This window comes from Nannospalax galili, unplaced genomic scaffold, assembly GCF_000622305.1.
Source record: "Nannospalax galili isolate Female #2095 unplaced genomic scaffold, S.galili_v1.0 scaffold995, whole genome shotgun sequence".
Classification (NCBI taxonomy): Eukaryota; Metazoa; Chordata; class Mammalia; order Rodentia; family Spalacidae; genus Nannospalax; species Nannospalax galili.
Window position 1 is genome coordinate 1,872,878 of NW_008337291.1, and position 19,501 is coordinate 1,892,378.

General features: G+C 42.5%; 1 protein-coding gene across 2 annotated transcripts in view; it reads left to right on the forward strand.

Annotated features, from left to right (window-relative positions):
• The window catches only part of Nckap5 (NCK associated protein 5), a 1,008,915-nt gene that overhangs the window by 93,598 nt on the left and 895,816 nt on the right, over positions 1-19,501 (forward strand). The gene's annotated exons all lie outside the window — the stretch shown is intronic.

The window sequence follows — 19,501 nt, forward strand, 5'->3', positions numbered from 1 at the left end:
CACTTATAACTTGTTTCTACAGTCCCATAAATCCTCAGCACCTTCTTGTTGTAAGAACTGTCCTTTCTAAGTACCTTTGACATCTAGAATACCTTCATTGGGGAAAACAGTGACAAATCTGGAGCAATGTGATTTTGTGAACAGATAAATGAACCGCCTGCTCAAAATGATGTTTATTTTTCCCCTTTCTCCTTTTTCTTTTATTCATTCTTACAGCCCAGAAATGTGAGGCATGGAAATGTGAGGTACTTTGTAATTAGGAATATTTAAAATAGTTTATTTCACATAAAGTATGGGAAAGACCTTACATTTAGAGAGAGTTTTTGGAGATTGCCAGTAGAGGGCCTTGTTAAACTGAGTAAAAGCATTCTCTCTCTCTCTCTCTCTCTCTCTCTCTCTCTCTCTCTCTCCTCTCTACCAGTCACCACTAGTGACAGTCACCCTGTAAAAGAATTCATTGTCTTTTAGAATGTCAAATTAATAAGAGTAAGATTGCCCAAGTGATTTTTAAGGTGTATTGTATTTCTTTGTATGTGAAGAAATCAGACATCTTAAGTTTTCATCTTCATTGTTTTCTTAGTATGGAATTAAGAAACCAGATAGATCATTAGTAACCTATCAATCAAACCAGGCCTTTGGACACCCAGTCATTAAATCTATACAACACTTCTTTCAGAGATGGAGTATGGGGCTCTGAGCCTACTAGTTGAAGCCTAGGATTGACTGCCAGCTGTAGAAGAGGAAAATAACAGTTCTCCTATCCTAGACATAGCTTTAACTCACTTCTGTCATTGGAGTGAGCCCCGTATTGAACAGATATGGCTCTTCAATCCACCGAAGCCGGTCCTGAGTCCTCATGCTGTGGCAAACCATCCTTTCTGACACATAGAAATACAGAGTGTACTTTGAGATCACAAGGCAGGAGGTCTTGCCTGTCCCCTCCCCTTCCAGTGAAGGCAGCAGCCTGGAGGAAGTAACAGGTGTACTGTGGGAACATGAAGCAGACTCCCTTTGCCAGAGTCATTCAGCTTGAACAGCAGAGACTGCAAAGATGTTTTCTTCCTCTTTGCTGGCCTGTTTTCTGGTCTTCTTACTCAAATCTCTCCTTAGGAAGCTGTCTTCTCCCTAGCCCTCCTCTAGGGGAGACAAGTCCTCTTCACCCTCAGGAACTTTTCTACTCATCAGGTCCCTACCAGCACTATGCTTATTTTCCATAGCATTTACTACTGATATCATTAAATATATGGTAAAGTATTGGTTAGGAAGGTCTGCCCAGGGATGCGAGACCCTCTATGAAGGTACAGTCTATGTGTGTCTGTCTAGTTGAATATTGTAGCCTTAGCACCTAGAATAGTGCTTGATCTCTAGAATGTATCTATCCCCCCCTAATATTTGGTGAATGGATGAATGTCAGCAAACATTCAGGTTTTAGATTAGTTCTTTCTCCTCTTTAATTAGAAATATTTTATTATTTTTATGTGTATGAATGTATTGCCTGCATGTATGTAAGTGCACCCATGCTATTCAGTGCCCACAGAGGTCAGAAGAGGACATCAAATGCCCTGAAACTGGAGTTACAGACAGTTGTCAGCTGGCATGTGGGTTCTGGGAATTGGATGAATGTGGGTCCTCTGCAAGAGCAGTCAGTACTCTTAACTATTGAGCCGTCATCTCTCCAGCTCCTTTCCTCTCCATGTTTGCACTTATGATAACATTCATTGTTTGTATCTCAATTCATGATGTTCAAATCTGGTGGCGTCTAAAATGTCCATGGACAAAGGGCAGCACAATGTCATGGCATTGTTTTTAACAAATGAGGAATGTGCTGGTCTCCCTTTGCAGACCAGGATGGCCTCAAACTCAAAGAAATCCACCCATCTCTGCTTCCCAAGTGCTGGGATTAGAGATGTATGCCTCCTTACCTGGCTCTTTTTTAAAATGTGGATTTTAGGAATGGAACTCAGGGTCTCTTACTTGCAAAGCAAGTACTTTACTAACTGGAATCCTTTCCCCAGACCTGGGGAACTTATTTAATCCTCATTTCAAACATCAAGACAGCTCTGTTTACTCAGTGCTTTGGCACAAATAAGTATTTGTAACACAGAACAGCTACTGGTCATTGCCTTCTACTTTGTTTGAGGCAGGGTTTCTTGTTCATCACTGCATATACCAGGCTAGCCCCAAGCTTCCTGTGATTCTCCTGTGTCTGCCTCCCCTTATCAGAGGGGAGGGTGGATGGTCAGTATTTCCTGGTGGACCATGGGTCTGAAGGAAAGGGCAATAGCTCAGTGTTTTCCACGTCTTCAGACCCCTCAAATGTCTCAGGGCCTCTTTGTAATACAAATCCTGTTAAACAAAGAACGCATTCCAATTCCAGGTCAAAGGAAGAGAAAGTCCTGAAGGAACAGTCAACATGGAAGGGCAGGGTGCAATCTGGAGAGAGAGTGGAGCCCCCTTGCTTGTAAAATCCTGCCACAAGCCATCTGTTAGGCTACAGGATCAAGTGGCCCTCCCATCTGCACAGTGAAGTGGGGATCAGGAAGTCCTGACGCCAGCCACTCCTCACCCTGTGATGCTGTCATCCATCATCACTCAGCAGTTGCAGCCCCACTCCACTCTCAACACTGGCAATTATCAGAACAACACTAAGCAAAACCTCTTCTATGAGGACAGTGGGCTCAGCACTGGATACCTATGTGGGTGTCCTGGGGACCCTGGCAGGGTCTGTGATCCCTAGAAGTCCCCTGTTTTCCCAGAATGCCAAAGCGATTTTGTCACTGCACTCTGTGTTGTGCCCTTGTGACAGATGTTAGAGGATCACCCTCAAATGGGTGTTTCTCCAGAGCATCTAATTATAACCTCCACAGAAGATTAACAGATGTTATAATTGTCTTTCCCCTTTGATTAAATAGTTTCTGCATGAGTAGTATTCTGAGACTTTGCTTCCCTTCTTGCATGATCTTTATAAAGAACCAACATGTGCCTTCAATTTTTCTGGAACAAGTTCCTCCACGGGCTTGGTAAGAATCATTGCAGATTCATAACCTCCACCCCCCTTTTACATATATAGAAAAATCTTGGGATGAGAAGGGCTTCACTTGTGTAGCCTGAACCATTGGTTGTAAAAGCAGCCAAATGGAGTGAATATGAAGGGAGCCTAGAACCTGCCTTTTCATTCTGTGATTCATCTGTGCAGGGGATTGGCACCTGCCCATGAATGTTCTCTAGGACCAACTGTGCAAAGTGTAAAGGAAGTGCCCTAGTTTGCTTTCTGTTGCTGTGATGAAACACTGACCAAAACCCAACTTGGGGAGGAAATGGTTTGTTTCATCTTTACACTTCCAGGATGCAGTCTGTTTTTGAGGGAAGCTAAGGCAGGAACTTAGAGGTGGGAGCTGGAGCAAAGCACTCCTGCTGATTCCTGACTTGCTTCACCTGGCTTGCTCGGCTATCTTTCTTATACAGCCCATATCTGCTTGTATAGGGATGGCATCACCCACAGTGGGCTAGGCCTTCCTACATCAGTTAGCAACTAAGAAATTCCTCATAGATGATCTCACAGGCTGATCCAATGGATGTAATTCCTCAATTGAAGTTCCTTCTTCCCTGGTGATTTTAGTTTACATCAAGTTGACAAAGACAAACCAGCACAGGAAGATTGAGCCAATTTTGCATAACTGTCAAAGATGCCAGGTGTCAAGTGCACAAATGTATGTGTGAGCAGAGAGAAAACCCATATTTATGAATGCATCGTGATTATAGATTATTCTCAGTGTTTTTGTTGTTGTTCTTCTGGAAAGATAAGTTATCAGTCAGAGGCATTGTAGACATCAAAAATATGGAGCTGGAGGAGATGGCTCAGTCTGTAAAATGCTTGCCATGCAAACATACTTGTAATCCCAGTGCTAGGGAGGTTGAGGCAGGAAGATCCCTTGGGCTTGCTGGATAATTAGTCTAGCTAGTTGGTGAACACCAGGTTCAGTGAGAGACCTTGTCTCAAAAATGAAGGTGAAAGAGAAGTGGGGAAATGGCTCAGCCTTCTGTAGAATATGAAGGTTGTATTGATGGACACCCATTGCTCATGTCACTAAATGCCTAGAGCCAGTTATGAGAGCTATAAAGCAATATAGAAGCTTCTGATCAGCGTTGGCATGTGGTACCCATAAGAAACCCTTGAAGAAAGCCATTGCACAGAGAGGTGGCACAGATCACACTCTGTTGGGTGACACTATTCCTGGGGGAGATATGATGTATACTGATAGGGAACTGATGATAGAACAAAGTACCAATATGCCAAAGTTCAACTTGTGGAACCTGTGAATTTAATGGAGTGTAGATGAGGGGTTATTTATAGAAACATGGACAATCCAAAGGCAATTGCAGTGTCAAAGGCCAGCCCCAGCATTGGTGACAACTCACAAATGCTGGAACCCTGGAGCTCTCTACATGACTTGCAGGCAGCTCAATAGGTCACGAAATCTCATTCCTAAGCAGTGCTTTCTGCATATATAACCTTGGGGAGGGAAGGACCTTGTGAACCTGGTTTCTGGGACTTCCTGAAACTTGTGAGTTGTTTACTTCCTGAGTCTTTTTTTAAAATTAATTATTTTTATTTTATGTGTATGAGTGTATTGCCTGCATGTATGTGAGTGCACCCGTGTCTTGCAATGATGCAGAGGTCAGAAGAGGGTTTCAGATTCCTCTGGAACTGGAGTTAAGGACAGTTCGTAGCCACCATGTGGGTGCTGGGAATTGAACCTGGGTCCTCTGCAAGAGCAGTCAGTGCTCTTAACTGCTGAGCCATCTCTCCAGGCCCTACTTCCTGGGTCTTAAAGAGTCTCCCTTTGGAACTTTTTGTGTCTTTTTTGTAAAAATAAAAAAAAATTCTTTTTGAGACAGGATATGCCTGTAGCCTCAGCTGGCCTGGATTGCTATGTAGACCAGGTTGACCTCGATCTTACAGAGATGTGCCTGACTCTGCCTCCTGTGTACTGTGATTAAAGGCATGCACTATCATGTCTGGAGACTTTTTGAGTCTTAATGAGCTTCCCTCCAGTATGGAATGATTCTGTTTAGAGGAAATTGCTCCGCAGCAAACTCATAGGCCAACAGAGAATAAGAGCAATGCTTCTACAAGGACTCCTCAGTGCTAGAACCTCAGTTTCTGTCTTCTCCATGCTTTGATTGCTCCAGTTCCTAACCCATTCATGTTGTACCTCATTTTTCTTCTTCCCCTACAGTAATGCATGGTGCTTCGGCCTAGTTAATCTGTTATCGGTACCCTAGTCATCAGCCATGATGCCTGTTATCAGGCAAGCACTGCTCTGTTCTTGTCCTTGCTAATTCCCCCTCCCATTGAAGGGGCAACATATCTCAGACTTGACAGAGAATTCCTTTGGGTCAAATTCCATCTGACTCTATCTTTTATGTTTCACTTTATTTTGTGTATGTGTATGTGTATGTGTGTAGATGTTCATACAAGTACACATGTGTATATACATACACATAGATGTATTTGTGGGCTCTGGTTGTGTGTGTGTGTGTGTGTGTGTGTGTGTGTGTGTGTGTGCTTGTTGTTTGTGTTTGTGTAGGTCAGAGGTCAATCTTTGGTGGTATTCTTCAGGTATAGTCCACCCTCACATTTTGAGGCAGAGTCTCTCACTGGTCCAAAGCTCACCAAGTAGACTAAGGTATTTGGACATCAAACCCCAGGGATCTTCCTGTTTCTGTCTCCCAGTTCTAGGATTACAAGTGCCACTGTGATGTATATATTAAGACGGGGTCTCCTTTTAGCCCCAGATGGCCTGAATACACTGTGGAGACCAGGTTGGCTTTGATCTCACAGAGATCCACCTGGCTCTGCCTCCCTAGTACAGGGATGTGCCACCATGCCTGGCCCATGTATAATTTTAACACAGGTTCTACACACTATTTTTCTTACTTCCTCTTACCAACTGAGCCATCAGGCAGCCCTATTTTTACCTTGTAATGGTATGATATTATTTCATGATTCCCGTGTAAAGACACAGAAATGTGTTTGTACCAGGCACTGGTCAGAGAGCCCTTGGACATCTCTGATCGTATTGCCTTCATTACTTCCTTGCCAGGAAGCCAGGAATTATGCTTGAATGTTTCATAACTGCTGCATTGTTGGCATTCTGCATATTTGTGCTTTTTCATTTAATTTTGCTTCTACTTTCTGGAAAGCCACTTCTGTGCTGAACCCCAAGCTTCATCAATTGTACATGCACCCCAGGTGTATAATTCTCTCCCAACTAGTGTGTGCAGAACCTGAGAAAGAAATGGAGGTCTCTCCTCTAAACAGCTATTGCTGTATGGCAAAGGTCGGAGGACTGGCTTTTATTGACATGTATTTACTTCACATACTAGTGGCTTTCATAAAGACATTGTCACACAAGTATATAATGAGCTTTGAGAATATTTCCCTCCATGTCCTCCCTCCCTTTTCTCACCCTTGTCCTCACACTTATCCTTCTAGATAATTAATTTCTGCTTTCATTTCTGTGCACATATATGATTTTATGTGACTGTATGAAAGAAGCCACAAACTGAGAAAATATATTAATCTTTTTTGAGATTGGCTTAATTTATTAAATATGATTGTCTCCAGTTGCATCCATCTTTCTACAAAGGACATAATTTTTTATGACTGAAAAAAATTCCACTGTATACATAAATCACATTTCCCTTATCCATTCCTCTGTTGTTGGACACTGAGATTTGTTCTGTGACTTAGGTATTGTGAATAATGCTACAGTAAATATTGATGTGCAAGCATCCCTGTGATATGCTGTTTTAGAGTCCTGTGTGTAAATACCCAGGAGTGGGATAGCTGGGTCATATGGTAGTTCTATTTTTAATTTTTTTTTACTTTTATTAAATTATCTTTCTGTGTGTATGTGTGTGGGTGCACATGCCATAGCACACATTTGGAGATCAGAGGACAACTTGAAAGAGTTGATTCTCTCCGTCATGTGAGTGAGTCCCAGGGATCTAATTCAGGTCTTCAGGCTTGGCAGCAAGTGCCTTTACCTGTTGAGTTGTCTTACCAGCGCTATTTTTCCTTTTTGAGGAAGCACATAGAGGCTGCACTAGCTTACAGTCAGGTGGGAGGGCTTTTGAAAATGTAATTAAAGCCCCAAATTAGTTTGCTTTGAGATAATAAAAACAATTTTCTTAAAGACACAATTTAGAGTTGAGAGACTTCAGAGAGGAGGCCTCAGAGATTTGCCTGATGACCTTGACAGGGCAGCCACACGTTGCAAAACTGTGAGGGCACAATCCACCACCCACGTGAACTTAAAAGAGAACCCAGTGCTGGGTGATCTCAGGCCCATCAGTGTCTTACTTCAGCTTTGTGATGTTTGAGCCTGACTCTAGCACCCGGCCTTAGATGTACAATCTAGGGAAACTTGAGGCCACAGATGCATGCTACCTCAAGCCACTCCATCTGTGAAAATTTGTTATTCTTCAATAGTCAACTCGTCTCTACATTTTCACTCAGCTTTATCTCTAGCTCCTTTTTCTACTACATGTAATAGTTTTCTACTATGCATGTAGTAGTTTCTGTAATTCCCTTATAGCTTGATTAAAATGTTATGAATTAAGCAGTAAATTAAAGTGTTCTACCTTCCCTCACTTCTCTTGGGAACTGGGGATGATGTCACTTCTTCTGTGGCCTTAGGTTTCCTGATTCTTCTGCCTGGGACATCCCATACCCTCAGCCATCTGTCTAGACTTGGGGTCTTGGCTTCAGTTCCACTTCCTGCAGAATGATTTTTGGAGTTCTTTGTCCCCCTCCCATTTCTGAGTCCCTACAGCTTTGTCTACCAAGCAAAGGGCTGATTTCAGAGTCAGATCAGGGGAAATTTTATAAAATGCAGATCCCAGCACCTTCTTTCACCCTATACCTATACCAAGAATCCTGGATTCTTGCTGATGTTTGACAAACCTTTCCAGATGGTTCTGTGAGCCTGTTGGTTTGGCATCTGCTGCCCTAACTTGCATAAGTTACTACTGCATATAAGGCCCTGTATTGCTGTCTATGAGTGAAGCTTTCACGACTTTAAGTCATCTTAATAGCTCATGTCTAGCCTGGGAAGTTTATTGAAATTTCGTATTTTAAAGATTGATTCATTTTATTTTTATTTATGTGTATTTGTGTATTTCTGTATGGAAATATGTGCATGTGAATACAGATGACTATGGAGGCCAGACGAGAGTACAGAATCCCCTGGAACTGGAGTTGCAGGCAGCTGTGGGTCAGATGACACGGGTGCTGGTAAGGCAACTAGGGTCCTGTATAAGAGCAGCAAGCGCTCTTAACCACCAAACCACCTTTCCAGCCCCTAATTTCCTTATTTAAGCTTAACTTGTGCTTCATATTTTTCCCTGTGGCTTTACTTCCTCTATTTATTTTATTACTATTATTGTTTAAATTCTATTAAACTGAGTTATATAAGACTATTTTCTTACAAATATATAGTGTACTTTGAGCACAATCCCCCCCCACCAGTTTCCTGGTACCTTTCCCTTTCTCTCACCCTCTCTCTTAGTCTCCTTTGCTCTTGAAGCAGTTTAACCTCTACTTTCATGTTATCTGTATCTATAGGATTTTTGTATCTATTTTAATGTATATTTTATTATGCTTATGTGCATTTCATACAATAAATTTAAATCATATTTAGACCCCCTTCCCTCATCCACATCCCCATTACTCCCCACTGGATTTCATGCATTCTGTCATATATGTTAAGGCTTATGGAATCAAGCTTTTGTACCCAGATGTCCTTTGGTGCAAGTTCATCCACCAGAGTCTAGTCAGCCTATCTAGAATTAAAGATCAACTCTCCCTTACCCAGCCTTAATGAGTTGCCAATAGTTTCTTGACTAAGGTTGAGGCCTGCTGCCCATTTCCCCAGTTCTATGCTGGGTTTTTGTTTGATGAGTCTGAATGGGTCTTGTGCATGCTGTCACCATTGCTGCAAGTTTATATGAGCAAGTTCCCAGAAGCCTGGGAAACTGTTCCTTATGGTCATACACCGACCCTGGCTCTTACAATCTTTCCACCCTCTCTTCCAAAATGGTCCATGAGCCATGGATGGATGAAGTTTAGTAAAGGATTCCTGTCTAGAGACATGGGTTCTGCAGTCTTGGCCAGTTGTGACCTTCTGTGTGCATCACACTTTGTGTTTGAGGAATTTACATGAAACCTAGGACCCGCACATGTGAGAAAATGTTCGCTATTTGACTTTCTGGATAAGATAGAAGACTAGAAGCCCCATAGTGCTACTTGGATTATTCTGTTGTTTTTGTACATGATATATTTGTAAATAAACACAAATGCTTTGGGTGACATGAGGTTGGAAAAATACAGAAAATCAATGTGCTATACCTTGAAATTTCCCATGAGTCTTTTCTCTGGCAGCAAGGATGCTTTCTTTAGGCTTTCATTGTATCTTGTACAATTTGAGCACATCATGGCTGAGTTCAGAAAAATAAAGAGTAATGCTTTAACCAATAGAAAAAGTTCTTGCTTTGGACAAACACTGTTCTTTGCTCTACCTTCCCCCTTCGCCTAAGTTCCCACCTTCTTCTAAATCTTTTGAAGTGCTAGGTAAAGAATTGTTCATGGTCCTGTTAAGTGTTCCAGTGTAACAAAAATATGAAAAGCTCTAGAGTTATGGGAGCTACTTTGTCTCTGAATCCATTTGCCCCAAATGGCTTTACCCTGGAGTGTGGTGCATTGTTTTAAACCCACCACTGATGCCAACAGGTCTGGCATGGTTGGCCTTAATTGTCAATTTGACACAGCCCAGAATTATCTGAGAAGAGAATCTCAATTGAGAAATTTCCTATATCAGATTGGCTTGTGGGCATATCTGTGGGGAATTGTCTTGATTGTTAATTGATGGAGGAGGGCTCAGCCCATATGTCACTGTGAGAGGCACCATCCCTAGGTAGGTGGTCCTAGGCTATGTAAGAAAGCTAGCTAAGCACGAGCCAGTGAATGGGCCAGTAAAAAGCATTCTGCCACTGTTTCTTCTGCTGTGAGCAAGTTTCCAGGCCAGAGGTAATGTAAGCAGTCCTGCGTTCAGGTTCCTGCCTTGAGTTCCTGCCCTGACTTCCCTCAATGATGGGTTGTGACCTGAAAGTATAAGATGAAATAAATCCATTCCTCCCCTAAGTTTCTTCTGGTCAGTGTTTTATCACAGTGAAAGCAAAGAAGCTAGAGCAAGGTCTATTGCAGACACAGGCTGGTAGAACTTTTCAGTGACTGGACTTATCCTTCCCCTTCCAAAGACCCACAGACTATGCCACATTCAAGATCGCAACCTTGCCCTTAAACCAAAGTTTCTGTCACATGAGAGTGTCATGAGAGCACTTGAAACTCTGTAACACAGCCTGTGTGCACATGGCGAATGGAGCACACGTGGGCAGGGCAGTGGGGGGATCATGCGAATTGAATGTTGTTCTAGGGAGTTCATAGAGGCAGTGGCTATGGGAAGTTGGATGAATAGCCCCTCTCTAAATACTCTCTTAAAACTGCCAATTGTTTGGACAACATATAATCTCCCCAGCAATGAATCACTTGACCCTTACTCCTCTCTCTCTCTCTCTCTCTCCCTCTCCCTCCCTCTCTCTCTCTCTCTCCCCTCCCTCTCTCTCTCCCCCTCTCCTCCCTCTCTCCTCTCTGACAAGGTCTCACTAAGAAGCTCAGGCTGGCCTGGAACTTGTGACCCCCCTGCTTCTGAATCCTGAAATTACATAAAAGTTACCACATCCACTCCATTGCCTCTCTCTCTTTCCCCCCTCTCCTCTCTCTCCCTCTCTCTCCCTCCTTCATCTCTCCCTCTCCCCCTCTCCCTCTCTCTCCCCCTCTCCCTTCTCTGTCCCCTCTCCCTCCTTTCTCTCATTACTTCCATCCCACTTCCTCCCCAACCTCTGTCTCCTTTCTTCCCCTCCCTCTCTCTTTTCTCCTTTCCTTCTTCCATCCTCTCCCTCCTCCTCCTCTCTCCCTCCATATTCTGCTTCCTTCTTCTCTTTTCCTGCCCTCTCTCCCTCCATCTCTCTTCTACTCTCTTCCCCTTCTTCTCTTCTCCTCTGCTCTCTCTCTGCCCCCTCTTCCTCCCATTCTCCAATCTCTCTCCTATTCCCTTCCCTTCCTTCCCCCCTCCTTCCATTCTTTTCTCCCCTTTCTTTCTCCCTGTTGCTAAAATTCCTTTGGAAGGGAATGTAAAAAAGTGCTACCTCTCCTCCTTTGGTTCAAATATAATCTGGGGTACAATTCCACTAAAGTGCACTCCAGCGAACCAATGCATTTCTTGGGTTTACTAATAGAACAATAGATGAGGGGTTATTTACAGGAGTGAGGGTACTTCCCCTTAAGGCTGCACTGGAAAGTCTTCGCCCATCATGGATCATGGCTCCCCATAGCCACATAAATGGTATCCATCTCCCTTAGTCTTCCCTAGGCTATATATTCTAGCTCTTCCCCCCATTCCAGGGGCAATTAGGATTGACTTGCCCACCCCAAGTTGGGAAGGCTAGCTGGATACTCAGGTAAGGGTCCTGTGACTCTCCCTGCCTCTCCTTCTATGGGGGCAGGAATCGACAGCATGCCCAGCTGCCATGATTTTTGGCAAGTGTGCACAGCTGAGTTCAGAAAGATGGCCTCTCTCTAACTCAGAGGCCAGTTCTGTTCAAGACGCCCCTACCCTCCCTTCTCTTTCTTCCACTTTCTCCTCTCTCCTTCTTTTTCCCTCCCTCCCTTTCTCCTATGCCCCACTCCTTTCCTCCCCCTTCCTCCCTCTCTTGATTCCTCCTTCCCTCCCTCTGTCCATCTCCCCCCCTCCTCCTCCCTCTCTCTGTCTCTCTCTCGTTGCCCTTCCCCTGGGTTTTGACTTACTCTTCAGTGAGGGAGCCTTTTCTTTTCTTCCCTTGTCTTCGTCTTTGTCTTTAAGCTATTTGACGATGCAAGGCTGAACTTGGCCAGAAGAGCTGAGGTGTGCTATAAGTGTACCTGTGCTGGGCACACACACAGGTCTGTGTATGCACATATGAACACATTTATTGATGTTTCACAGTTTCATTTCTGCAATTTCAGCTAAACAAGCCTCACATATGATTTGATTTCTCCTAAGATGTCCAAATTAAAGTAATTGAACTTAGAAAGTGCTTTATCAAACCTAAATAATTACAAGACATTTTAACGAGAAACATCAATCTTTTTTCCCCACTGAAATAAATAATATTTTCTTGATTGGGAGGATTTTGTGTCACTTTCTCCAATTTCTTTGGAGTTATTCTCCAGTCCTTATAAGTCTTTTCAAAGATAAATATTTGGACGATGAAGCCTGCATCTTCTTCCCCCATGCCTTCTGTGCAGAATTCTTGTAGAGGATACAAAATGGTCACACATGACTTCAAACTATTTTGACTTCGAGCTGGGGAGATACTTCAGTTAGCAAAGTGCTTGCCTTGTTGAGTTCTATACCCAGAACCCACATAAAAAGTGAGCCCAGGGCTGGGAAGATGGAGACAGGAGGATCCCTGCTGCTCCAGGGCTCGCTGGCCAGCCAGTCTAACTAACTTGAGTGAAAGTTCCAGGCCACGGAGAGAAAGAAGAAATAAAAAATAAAGGTGGATAGCACCTGAGGAATGACACCACACCTGAGTTTGATCTCTGGCCTCTACGCACACACGCGTGCACACACACACACACACACACATTTTGATCTTGTTTTTAGGCCAGACAGATGCATACTTCATAAAACCTCAATGAGGCATTAAATGGGAAATGTTCAGAGTTAGATAGCATCTAGCCACAGGTGCTAGCCATGGCATGGCATGGAAGCCACTGCAGCAGATGTCCCTGGGAGCCTGTCCTTGTAGAACAGAGCCCACAGACAGACATGCAGAACCAACAAACTCTGTACTACTATGGGAGCATTTAGAGACCATACCTGCCTTTTCTTTGCATTTTAGCCTCCAGCTTACCAAATCTATGCTGACCAGAAGCACAGGGAAGTGAAGGCCCACTTGACTAGATAGAAGACTTTGCCAAGGATAGCCTAAGTAGAAAGTTTAATATCCTAAGACAGATATGGACAGACATTACAAGACCAAGGAACTGATCTTTCTCTTAAATTTTCCTCACTAGCTGCCTCTGATACTTGGTTCTGTGTTTTTAATATTTCTTTTAGGTATCCTCACTAAGGGTGGCACTATGGTTTGATGTAAGATGTGTCCCACAGGCCTGTGTGTTGAATGCTTGGTACCACAACTGGTGTTCCTATTTTGGGAGGTAAAGGATACTTTAGGAAGTATGGTATGGCTGGAGGAAGTAGGTCACTGGGAGGGGACTGTCCTGGTTATCTTGAAATGTCAACTTAACCCAACCTAGAATTACCTGGAAGGGGAAACTCAACTGAGGAATTACCTAGATCAGAATGGCCTGTGGTCATGTCTGTGGGGGAGTTGTCTTGAGTGTTAGTTGATATGGGAAGACATCACCCACTTTGGGCAGTGCCATTTCCAAGGCAGGTGGTCCTGAACTGTATAAGCCTGCCTTCCATCTAGCAAGTAGCATGCTCTGTGGTTCCTGCTGTACTTGACTGTGAAGTGGGTTTTTTGGTTGGAGATAAAATTGTGTGGACTAGCAAGCATGCCTCCTAGTTCCTACTTTGAATGCCTGTCCTGACTTCTCTAGTAATGGATTTTGACCTGGAATTGTAAGCTGAAATAAACTTTGTCCTCCCCTAAGTTGCTTTTGGTCATGGTGTTTTATCGCAGTAACACAAAGGAAACTAGAATGCAGGCCTTTGAAGGTTATGCCTTGTCTCTATTCTGTCTCCCCCTCCCCCGACCCCTCTTTATTTCCTGCCCACCATGCCCTCTCTTTATGATGGACTGAAACTGTGAGCTAATGCATCTCTCATCTCTATGATCTGTTCTATAGAGGCTTTTGCTTTAGTGATAAGAAAGCCAACACAGTTAGATAAATACTGTCTAGCACCGCACTGCTGCTAAGACACTCAAAATACCTTTGCCTTCCTTTGTGTTATTAATCAGACTTAGGAAATTCCATAATTATCCTGAAGGTAAGGTCACGACTGGCAGGGTACTGAAGACTGGGAAGTATGACTCCTGGGTTGATCAGATGACTTCTGAGGTAATTATTAGATGGGCAAGAGACAGTTTTTTGTTTGTTATTTGGGTGATGGGGATTGAACCCAGGGCCTTAGATCTGTTAGGCAAGCTGCATCCTCAGCTGAAGCAGGGGTACTTTAAATGAGATGTGATTTTAATTTGTTGTATTTCTGGAAAGTTGTGGGCATCCTTTTCTGCCTTTCTGAAACAAAAATATTAGTAATCATTGGGACTGAACATTAAGAAGATGGTGATTTGGATTAATAGACATTGGAGTGTATTTGAAAAGAGAGGATGCCCTTAGATATTTATCTGAGGAATTAGTTCACCTGTTTACACCAAGAGGCATGCACAAGAAAATACACTGGTGTGTTTGTAATATTAATAATTATTTGCTGTCTGTGTCCATCAAGAGGGGACGAGTCAAACAACCATACTGTACCAGCCCTGTGGAGCCCTTGTAGCCACTGAAAGAACGAGGAAGAAAGGCTGGAGATATGGCTTAGTGGTTAAGAAAGCTTGCTACTCTTACAGAGGACAATCAGCTATAACTTCAGCTCCAGGGTTTATGAGACCCCCTTCTGGTCTCTTGGGGAACCTGCACACAGACACACCTTCACATACACACTAATCTATAACTAAAAAATAAAACTTTTAAAAAGTGAATTGAGAACTGTTTGTATTTCAGCATGGAGCATCCACAATAACCCAGTGTTAACTTTATTATTTTGAGACAGTCTCTCGTGAAACCCAGACTGGTCTGGAACTTGCTATGCAGCTGAGGATGGTCAGGAACTTCTGTCCCTTCTGCCTCTTCCTCCCAATCTCTGTATTTGCAGGCAGGTACTACTATGCCTGATTTGCTTGGATGGAAGAGAATATCCCTACCAACTGAGCTTCAGTCCCAGCCCTGTCACAATATTAAATGAGAAAAAATTCAGCTAGTCAAAAAATATGTACAAAGGTTATCAGTTATGATTTTAAAAATTGTTTATGTATGTATATATACATGTAGGTATGGAAATGGCTAGAAAATCTCTAAAAATATAAATTGTTAATATTTTTTCTAGTTTGGAGGATACAATTGGAGTACAGGAATGGGGAATTTTGGTTGTTTTCCATATAGGTTTCAATATAATTGTAACTATTTGCTTTGAGAATATATTCATAGGTTACTTTTGCTTGTTTCTATATGGATATATACATATATATTAATAAGATGGGACTATTATAAAAGGAAAGCTTCATGGACTTATGAGAAAGGGATTAGTTTTTCAAGTAAATAATATGTAATATCAAAGAAAGGCAGTCTCAGCTTTCCCTAGTGCAGTGCAGAGATGGTAATGTTTAATTTAAGATGCAAATAAAAGCTCTTAAGATAAAAACACGCAGCTATTTTTAAGTAGGGATGAAGCAACATAAGTTTTTGGCAGAGAAAGAATTTAACTTGGGGGCCTGGAGAGGTGGTTCTGTGGTTAAGAGCACTGGCTTCTCTTGCTGAGGACCAGCTTCAGTCTCCAGCATCCACATGTCAGTTAACTAAAGTCAGTAACTCTAGTTCCAGAGGATCTGACACTCTCTTCTGGCCTCCACAGGCATTGCATGGAGAGATGCACTTACACACATGGAGGCAAAACACTTATACAGATAAAATTTAACAAAACTTAAAAAGAGTTTAACTTGGGCTGGGGTATTGGCTCGTTTGTAAACTGCTTGCTGCATATAGAAGGGAACCAGAATTTGATCTCCAGAATCCATGTACAAAAGTCAGACATGGTAGCAAGTGCTTATAATTCCAGCACTGGGGAGGCAGAAAGAGGAAGATCCCTGGGCCTACAGATCAGCCAGCGTAGCCTCATACAAGTACACAAGACCACACACACACACACACACACACACACACACACACACACACACGCACACACACACACACACATCAGCATACAAAAAATAGCTTACCTTCATTTCAAACAAGTTGAACTCAGCTCAAATATTCAGATTGAGATAGTACTATAAATGAGCTGGGACTGTGTCCTCAGGGTAGCCATGTCAGTATGAGGGAGATGCAGCCAACATGCCTGATTCATTTATAACTTCGAGGCTGAATGAATACTGAGAGGGGAGTAAGCAAAGGAATGTTTCTTTAAATGATAAAGATTATGAATTTTCTCTAGGACACATGAGGATATAAACATATAAGGGTACAAACATGTGAAGCATAAACATGTGAGGGTATAATCATGTGAGTGCATAAACACATGAGTGCATAAACACATGAGCACATTAATAAGTGAGGGTATAAACACAAGGGTTTAAACAGGTGGGGGTTTAAATGCCTGAAGGTATAAATAATTTGAAAAGCTCTGATATAGCTAACACATGACATTAAATTTAACTTTTATACTGTGGCCAACTTTGAATTAATTTAAAACACTAAACTATGCTATTTTCTTGGTGAAAAAGTATTAACCTTTTTCTTTTTTGAAGACAGGGCTTAACTATGTAGCTCTGATTAGCCTGGACCTCACTGTGTAGACCAGGCTGGTCTCGAACTCACAGAGATCTGCCTGCCTCTGCCTCCCAAACTATGTATTTTAAAAGGATTTATGATTTTTCAACATAAATGAAAACAAAATATTTAGGTTGAGTATTTAAACTTCAAATTCTTTTAAGCTAGAATACACATTTGAATGCTGTTTTCCTATTTGTTTTTGGATTATGAGATAAAGCTGAATTTGAACTTCAAAACCAAGCATCCTTTCCTATATGTTTTGAAATGATATATCTATATACATGCATTTATGTGTCTAGATAACTGTCAATAAAGAAACAGTCAGAAAGAGGACATTAAGCCTGGAGGGAGGGAGCTGGTGAGCCCTAGGGGGAGTTGGAGGTGGTGGAGAGATATGATCACTAAGCATTATAGAATATATGGAACTTACTTTCAAAGAATAGAAAATATTTTTAAAACAGAAAATATCATTCTCAATACCAAGCCCATGTATTCTGCCATAGCCTTTCTACTACAATCTCTACTGCTCATTTTATGTTATTTCTTACTAAGTGAATCTGTCAGCAGTTTGTATAAAGACAAATCTCTCTCTCTCTCTCTCTCTTTCTCTCTCTGAAAGTGTCTCTTATACCCCAGGCTGGCCTGGAATTCCCTATGTAGCCAAATATGACCTTGAACTTCTGGTCCACTTGCCTCCACCTCCACAGTGTGGAGATTACACAGATGTGCATCACTACAATTGCTTTATTCAGTGCTGCATATGGACTCAGGGCATCCTGCATGCTAAGCAACCATTCTACCAACAGAGACACATCCCTGCATTTTTCAAAGTCTAAAGAGTTCTGGGGTTATATTATTAAAAATGTGGAATGCTCAGAGTTGTTTGCCCTTAGTATTCTGGCAACATTATTCTCTTATGTTTGGGAATTTAATTTTTCAAGTAAGGCATGTGATAACAGGGTGGTTATCTAATAACACTTCACCTTTAACTCATTTTAAAAGGTCTCTCATAACTTTTAGGGTTTTCTCTTTAGATTGAGGTTTCCTAGTTCTTATACTGTGCCTTTTGCTATATATCATAATTTTAGACTGTACTTTTGGTTGTAAAAGCACTCTTCTTAGATGAGAAAATGGAAGGAGAGAGACTGGATCGGGAGACAGGAAGAGAAGAAGCTAGGGGTGGGTGGGGACAGCAGTATGGAAGGCAGTTACAGAGGGGAAGAAATGAAAACAGAGTGTAATCACATAGACATGTGAAAACATCATAATGAAACACAGTATTTTGTATGCTGACTGTTCAATTTTCATTCTGTTGCTATGATAAAACACCCTGACCAAAAGCAGCTTACAGAAGTAAAGACTTTATTTGGCTTACATTTCCAGGTTATAGTCCATCACTGGGAAGAAATTGAGGCAGCAACTTAAAGCAGCTAGACACATCCCATCCACCATCCAGAGCAGAGAGAAACAATATACCCATGCTGCCTGCCTTCTTGTTACTAGATTTCTCCACTCTTACAGGGCCAGGGCCCAGCTTAGTTAGTGAATGGTGCTGCCCACAGTGAGCTGGGTCTTCCAATACCAATGAATCAAGACAACCCCCCCCCCGTAGACATCCCCCCATGGCCCACCTGATCTAGGTAATTTCTCATTTGAAACTCTCTTCTCAGGTGATTCTAGATTGTGTCAAGTTGACAGTTATTGATGCATAAAGTATTTGAAGGTAAATGGATGGAACTAGAAACTGTTATACTAAGTGAAGTAACACAGACTCAGAAAAAAAAGTTGACATATGTTCTCCCTCATATGTGGATCCTAGAACCAAACCCTGATAAGTGAGTATGTAACCAGGATAATGGAAAGGAAACAGGGAGGTAAAGGAAAAGAAAGAACCTGAAAGAGAAGAACAGTAGGAAACAGGCCTTAATAAGGGAGATATGGATAAAAATTGGGTTAGTTTAAGGGAGGGGGGAGGGGAGGGTATACAAGGAACCTAGGGGATAAAGGGAAAGAAGGAGCTCAAGAGAGGTAGGACCATAGGAGAAGGGTATTATTAAGGGAGAAAGGGGAAAAATGGGGGCATCTTTGTTGCAGGTTTCCTCGCAGGTCCAGCCCACAAGGGACTGCAGGGAATGAGGGTTCTGGCCTAGGTGGGGGTGAGAGGCACAGAGTCAACACATAGACACTGGGAGTCGGTTGAGAGCAGGCACTAGGTGAGGTGCTGCAGACTCGTTTATTGCTGGGAAGTGCAGGCCTTATATATCTCTCCCCCTGCCCCCAGTGTCCCATAAACTGGTGTGTCACTTCCTGATAGATCCCCTCATCCAGGAAGATTGTAGGTTGGCTATTTTGTGGAAGCACGGGGTGCGCTCTCAAAGTGGAAGCTGTGTTCTCTAGTGCAGCCTGTGCTTAAGCCTGGCACTTCCTCTCCTGTACACCTTAATTGGGAAACCATGATGGAGGGGTTAGACAGTGCGAGAGATAAATAATGCCTAGCTAGTTTTAAAACCTAGCTAGAGGGAACCATATTAGTCCAACAACCTACTGACAAATTATGCATACCAGATCAAGAAATATATGTCTAGGCAAGGTTTATCTGAGAACACTTGGTCTTTGCCCAAGATTTAGCTACATGGCACACAGTAATTGAAAGTACCAGACTGGTGGAACTAACCTTCTTGGATGTTTAACAGACATACTTTGAGGCCTATACTAATTTGGTCAGAGGGACATAAAGGACACTTTTTTTGCTCCTTGCCCTCCTAGGTCAACTAGTTCCAGGGGACTATGAGCATCTCTCAAAATGTCCTGTAATTG